The sequence below is a fragment of the Octodon degus genome, unplaced genomic scaffold (assembly GCF_000260255.1).
Source record: "Octodon degus isolate 3935 unplaced genomic scaffold, OctDeg1.0 scaffold00127, whole genome shotgun sequence".
Lineage (NCBI taxonomy): Eukaryota > Metazoa > Chordata > Mammalia > Rodentia > Octodontidae > Octodon > Octodon degus.
The window spans coordinates 4,602,026-4,609,525 of NW_004524703.1; positions in this window are offsets into that span (position 1 = coordinate 4,602,026).

A 7,500-nucleotide genomic window follows, 5' to 3' on the forward strand; every position below is an offset into this window, starting at 1 on the left:
GAAGAAGAAGAAGAAGAAGAAGAAGAAGAAGAAGAAGAAGAAGAAGAAGAAGAAGAAGAAGAAGAAGAAGAAGAAGAAGAAGAGATGTAATACATATACGTACCAGTTCCCCAAGATGATTGTAATTATCACAACATATACCAAATATAATATACATAATAAAACACTAGAAATGACAGAAAAAGGAAAAATATTCTTGAGTATTAGAAATAGTAAGACAATATGTACCGAGAGTAAGATAACATGTCATATAGAGTAAGTATACATTATGGTATGATAATGCGAATTGATAATAATTATACGTTACAGTACATGTTAGAAGTACTATAGAAGTTCAGGAGTTTCCCATAGATGTTCCCTAATAATGGGACATTTTATAATTCCTAGTGCTTTAAATATCTACTGGAGACTCGGCCGCACCCTTACTAGCACTTCTGTCTCTGGAGCGAGGGTCCTTGGTGGTTACCTTGTTCAGACTCTGCCTGCTGCTCTCAGTGTCCTAGGGAGGGAAGGCGGGGAGCCAGGCCCCTCCGCAGCACAGCGGCCAGACGCAGCTCCCAGCGGGCTGGGTTTGGAGAACGTTCTGTGCACTTTCTTCCAACTTGACTGCTAGTCGAGGCTCCTGGAATCACTTCAATTGGATGAAAACTGAAGGAAACTCTGTCAGATGAATCCCTCCACCGTGTGCTGCTTTACAGAATCGCTTCCCCCTGGATAATTAATAAAGTCTGACAGGAAGGCTGTCCCTGAGATAATTAGCAGGCAGTTTTTAGAACAGGAACTTTTATTTTCCTCATTGTTCAGTCAAACCAAGGACCTAGTTTTTGCCACTGGAGCATTTTTGACAGAGATGGAGGTGGCTGAGAGCAACGGCAAAGCTGGTTCTTGACAAAACACAGCGTCATCTAATTGCTGGTCCTGCCTGGCCTGAGACACCCCAGAGAATCTGGGTGACCACGGCAGAGGCCCTGCCCACCGGGAAGGGGTGCTCTGCAGAGTGGCTTGCTCCACACACTGGTTTCAGCCCTGCGTGGCTCTGTAATGACATGAAGTTCCATTTGTAGACAAATCAGCCACTCACACAAGCAGTGCAAATCTAATTGGCATAAGGGTTGGTTTGTTTATTTTAATAAAATGGTAAAGAAATATTTCCAGGGACTGTGCTAGGAATCCTACATCCTGTGTGGTCAGCAAACCTTTAGAACCCACCGGACAGCCCATCACCTTGACCCCATAAACTCACCTGAGAACAATAAACTCACATGCTTGTCCATCCAATGCCGCCTTGATTGGCATGTCCTCTTTCTCACTAATAAGTTGTGCCTTTGGTGCCTTTCTGCAATTGCCCTTTCATGCCTTACTCAGCAGAATGATGTTTTCTGGTTCAGTTACCCTGCTGAGATAAATTGCAACTCTACTATATACTTCTAATAATCTTGTGAATACTAAAAGTATAACTCTGGCGCTAATTAGATGTGGGACTTCCTGCCAGCCACTCCCAAACTCTGGGCTCTTTTTTTCCCAGCTGTGGCTGGCCTATCCCGAGGCCTCTTGGTGCCTCTGTACTGTGGTGCTGAAGCTGCTGGGCTGGCCCTAGGTACAGCTGCTCACAGACTTATTGTTAAGTGAACTGAGGGCCCCTGTCTTGTCTTCTGGAAATGCTACCTGTCCCAATCAGTGCCCTCTCCCCTCCTTTTCCATCTCTCCTCCAACTCAACCTAGGAGTTCATAGGTCTACACCCTAGCCCAAGAGCTGAAAGCCACAGGCCACATGGCAGGAAGCCCCATGGAATGTAGCCCATCCTCTTGGTAGGGAGGTCTGGCCTGCCCCTCAGTCACTCTGAGCTTGACAATGACCTTAATTCCTTGTGTTGGTGAGCTTTCCTGTTCCTGGGACAAAACACTGGACACCCACAATTGAAAGGAGGAGAGGTTCATTTTGGCTCACAGTTTTAGAGGGCTCAGTCCACACATGGTTGTCTCCAAGGTAGAAGCAGCACAGCAGAAGAGCTAGGGGAAGAAGAACTGCTCAAACCATGGTGGCCAGGAAGCAGTGAGACACAGGAAAGAGAGACAGACAAAGAGACAGAGACAGAGCCTCCAAAGGCGTGTTCTCGATGAACCACCTCCTCCAACCAGACCCACCTCCTAGAACAGTGGGTGAGTCCACTGAAGAGCGCAGTACCCCCATGATATAACCACCTTCGACTCCTAAACACATGAGCTTTGGGGGGACATTTAAGATCTAAATCATAGAACACTGCATAAAGCCTCCACCCACCCTAAGGAATTCCATTCTGGCAAAATATGGTGACTGCGCCTTTACTCATCACTTCTGTCCCTGGGAGTGAGACTCCACCTTCCAAGATGAAAACCAGTCAGTGGTCTGTCAGCTGCCTCAGAAGGCCCGAGACCAGAAGATAGAAATATATCTCTGGCCAAAGTGAGACATTTCCTTGAAAAATTATGTTCTATCTTTAAAGTTCATAGAAGGTTTGTATTTCATTCCATTCCATACCAATTTATTTTCATAAAAAATATACCATCTTTTTACAAAGCTAGGAAAATCAGTCTACAAGTGGAGCTTAAGCCTACGAAAACACAGCATTCAGTCTTGGGCTTGGAGCATTCCAAGAGCCCCCTACGCCACCTCTGCCCCTACACCTCCCAGTCCTGCCTCCTAGAACATTCTTCACAGTCTGAAAAGCCTGGAATACATGCAGCAATTGTTTATGCAGCACAGCAAAAGACTGGCTGCATATCTTCAGAGCCCTAAAGTGTTCTCTCCCCTCCTCCTATACAGGTACGTTTTATATGCACTTAGTAATACATGTGCTGTGTGTGTGTGTGTGTGTGTGTGGTCCTGGGGATTGAATGCACAGCTTTCTCCCTGAGCTACATCACCAGCCATATATATATATATATATATATATATATATATATATATATAATATTTTTTAAAAGACAGAATTTCTCTTATTAAGTTGCTAAGTAGCCCAGCTTGGTCCTGAACTTGTGACTGTCCTGCCTCAGTTTCCCAGAGTGCTGGGATTATAGGCACGTGCCACCACACCTAGCTTGCATTTTCATGAATTTAAGTCCCCAAGGTAGGGGGGTGCATATGGGGGCTCATGGGGGCATGTGGAAGTCATGGCTCCTTCCAGGGCATGCAGGTGAGAGGCTAGAGCTCGATGTGTGCTTGGGGCTCCTCTCAGCAGTTCACACCCCTCCTAACCCGGAACCTGGGGTTTCTTGTTAGGCAGCTGCCGGCACACGTCAACTTGTGAGTACACTGAAATCTGCTCTTTTCAGTCCACAGGGCTGTACCTCAGTGTCTCACAATCACCATTGCTAATTTATTGTGCTTATGACTGTCCTATCACATAGTGGACAGGAGAAAAAAAGAGGAGCTGCTGCCCTTCTAGCAGAGGGCTGGGTTCCCAGAACACTGTGCCAGGGAGGTGATGTACACAGGCACACCGGGAGGCAACGATCCCTTCACGGCCCAGGGCTGTGCCAGTCAGGTGTAGGAGGACAGTGTGATGTGGGTATTCAGATCAGAGGCCAGGGTGGCCTTCAGCTGGCCCCACACCCTTAGCACCCCTGTACAACAGGATGCTAATAAAAGACTTGGGCCTGGGAACTCGAGCTGATGTGAGATAGCAGGGCACAGTGCTGCCATTACAGAACTGTGAAAAGAGTCCTATTGGCATTTATCAGCTCCTGGGATCCTGGAAAACCAGTGGTCAGAGGTGCTGTTACCCAAGAGAGAGCCAGGACCTTCCCTTGCACAATTACCAAACACCAGCACATAGCTCAGTGCTATAGTATGGGGGGCATACTCCAGGGGGCAAAGGTAGGGGGTGGGGCTGAAAGGGTGGCGATTGATAGATAGATAGATAGATAGATAGATAGATTGTGTGTTAGTTGATACATTGTGTCAACTTGACTGAATCAGCTCCAGCAGATCTCAGCATGGGGGCCTAGCCCTGCAGGTGGGCAGGGCCCAGAAATTAAGAAAGTCAGGAAGCCACCCTGCCTGGTTTCCTGCCATCCCACCCCGCTTCTGTGGAGAAGTCCCAGTCTTTGGAGGAGCTTGGTCTTGGCAGCCGCACCACTTTGGAGGAGCTCTGATCTTCACTGTGGATCACTGGTCTTCACAGTCAGCATAGAAGGAAGAGAGAGGCTTGATGGACGCCGCAGCTGCTGCTCCTCCTCTGCTCTTCATTGTTTTCTGCTGCATGAACTGCTGTTGTTTGCCTTGGAGCCAGCAGAATATGGACTGAACCATCCAGTAACTGTGAGCTAAATAAACCTTTCCTTCCTTCACTTTGAGTGTCAGGTATTTGTCCCAGCAATGAGTAAAAGGTAACTAAGACAGATTGATTGATTGATTGATTGATTGATTGATTGATTGATTGATTTTGGTCTTTTTGAGACAGGGTTTCACTATGCTGTACAGGTGGCCTTGAATTCACTTTGGAGAAGGATTTTTTTATTTTTATTTTTTATTTTTCTGGCTAACTCAAGCTGCCTTAAGGGCGGGTCTGGTGTGGTTTGTGGAGCTGGGGATTGAGCCTTGGTCCCTGCACCTGATTGAGTTTTCCAAAGCAGGCACTTTAAACACCTGAGCTAACCCACAAGTCCCCTCACTTTGTAGCCTAAGCTGTCTCCAAACTTATAGCAATTCTCCTGCCTTACTCTCCCAAGTGCTGAAATTACAGGTATGTGCCACCATGCCGATAGGGTGACAATTTTTTTAAAAAGGTCTTTTTCTGTGTATTCACTTAATCAATAAATATAAACTGAGTGCCAGAATCTGCTCCCAGCAACAGGTGAAAACCTCCTTGGGCTCAGTGAGTCCAGGAAGGAGGAGCAAGCCTGCAGGTAGAAGGAGGAGCCCTGGGGACCCACAGGATCTAGCAGGATCTGGGGCCAGGTGGACACAAAACTATTTCATGAAATAAATGAATAAGCAAATGTAAAAGCAAGAACCAGCAAGCCCAAAGTTGGTGGGGGAAAGATCCAGTCCAGCTGAGGCAGAAAAGCAGCGAGAAATTGCAGCGCAGCAAAGAAGCGAAAGCTGGTGCTCTGACATTCCGGGAGCAGTGAGGGAACTGCCAGGTGCCCTTCACCAGACACCCCACAACCCTAAGATCCAGCTTCCCCTTCAGTGGTCATTGTGAGTTTCTGTTTCTTTCAGTGACAACATTCTTAACCAATGTACTCACCTTATCCCATTCCACCGACCAGGTAGTCCCACAAGGTTAGTCCTGCCAGCACGCTGAGTCTCAGGAAAGGACTAAGGCTCTGAGAGACAGCCGCCACTGGCACCTCCCAGTAAGTCACTGGTCCTCAATTCAAATTCAGGCCTGAGGTCAAAGCCCAGGGTCCTCGTACCTCCTGTCTACTATCCCATATGCATTTCCTGTGGTGCCGGTAACAAGGCACCACATGCCAGGTGGCTTTGAACAGCAGGAATTGGTTGTCTCACAGTTCAGGAGGCTGAAAGCTGAGCTCAAGGTGCCGCCGGGCCACATCCCTCAGAAACCTCCAGAGAGACCCTCTTCACAGCTGTGGCAATGCGGCCAGCCCCAGCGCCACTTGGATCTGGGAGGCAGTGCTTCAGGCTGCCTGACCTCCAATAGCTTTCTCCTCCAGTCTGTTTTGCGTATCTTCTTTAATAGGGGCATGTCCCAGTTGTTGGGACCCGCCCAACTTCTGTATGACCTCACCTGCCCTAATTGACCCTATACAGATCCTCCTCTCACATGCAACGGGTGATCAAAACATATGGCGAATGTATAAATTTAAACCATTTATTACAGTAAAAGATACAGTCCCATTAATCCTTCTCAAAGTACTCCCCCTCACTTTAAGCACACTTATCCCACTGCTCTTGCCACTTTCTGAAGCAGTTTTGGAAGTCTTCCTTCACAAGTGTATTTATAAGATGTGATCAAAAATAAGGTGAATGCTGCTTCCCAACGCCATCTAATATAATAGAAAGGCAGTCTCATTAAAATACTAGTGTTCGATCCCCAGTGTGCCATGCCAGCCCTGCCCCTGGGGTGCGCTGAGATCACGAATGAGAGTGGCCGTGGTGGCACTTGCCTGTTATCCCAGTGCTTGGGAGAGTGAAAACAGGAGGATCATTACAAGTCTGATCTGCATAGTGAGACCTGAGAGACCCTGTGCTAAACACATAAAAAAATAATAAAAAATAAACAAACTACAATATTTCCTCATTCACCTCATCCACCAGATATGGCATCTTATAACCTCTGACTCATCCCCAAAGTCAAAATGACTATGAAAAGCAAACATTTTGAATTTATTCAGGATGTTAAGGCAGCCAAAACAGCACAACCAAAAACACTTATGAAAGAGGACTTCCAGAACTGCTTCAGAAAGTGGCAAGAATGATGGGATAAGTGTGTTCAAAATGAGGGCAAGTAGTTTGAGAGGGATTAATGGAAAATATGTCTTTTATTGTAATACTTTTAAATTTTAAACATTCACCATATTTTTCAATTATAAGTCAAATCTCAGGGTCTAGGGCGAGGACTTCAGCAGGACATGACTGCCCCAAGCACACCACTAGAAGAAGACGTCTGACAGACGAGAAAGGAGCCAAGAGATTTATCTGTCAGACAACCCAAGAAGCAGAGAGGAGGAGTCTCTCTCTCTCTCTCTCTCTCTCTCTCTCTCTCTCTCTCTCTCATACACACACACACACACACACACACACACACACACACTTCTTCTCTTTTGTGCTAGGATATACAGGTGACATGGGAGAAAGATCACAGAAAATAATGTAAAATTTGAGAGGAGTTAGCAGAAAGTAGGCATTTGCATCTTTGATGGGTTTGCCGAACCACAGCATAAAGAAATAATAAGGTGAGGGCAGAGGGGCTGAGGATGGGCTGACCACAGCAAGTAAGGTTGGCGGTGCATCCACCCCACCACGGGATAACAAGCACAGGGTCGTCTGCCCAGAGAAGTTTCCAACAAAGCTACACATTGTAAATGTCTCTCTGTTCACACATCTGGCCCACATTTTTTCCTCCTCATATCTGTTAAACATCTTTGGATGACGCTAAAGATAACTGCTCTAAGACTTATAAGGAGCAAGGTTTTGGCTTAGTTTATTCTTCAGCATCAGTAGTAAATTTTATTAAATGAACATCTTTTCAAAAGGGTTAGTGATTTTTTTTTTGAGACAGCTCAATCTGGCCTTGAACTCACTATGTATTTCAGGCTAGCCTCATGGAAAGAGTGAGAATTAGCCAAGCGAAGCAAGAAGGAATGGATAGAGTTTCTACACAGTTTCTTTAACTGTAAAAAAAAAATTACATGAGAATTCATGGGCTGTGGAGATAGCTCAGTAGAATAAGCACATGCCTGGCAAGCGCAAGGTCCTGAGTTAAATCCCCAGTACCTTAGAGAGAGAGAGAGAGAGAGAGAGAGAGAGAGAGAGAGAGAATTCAGTGCATC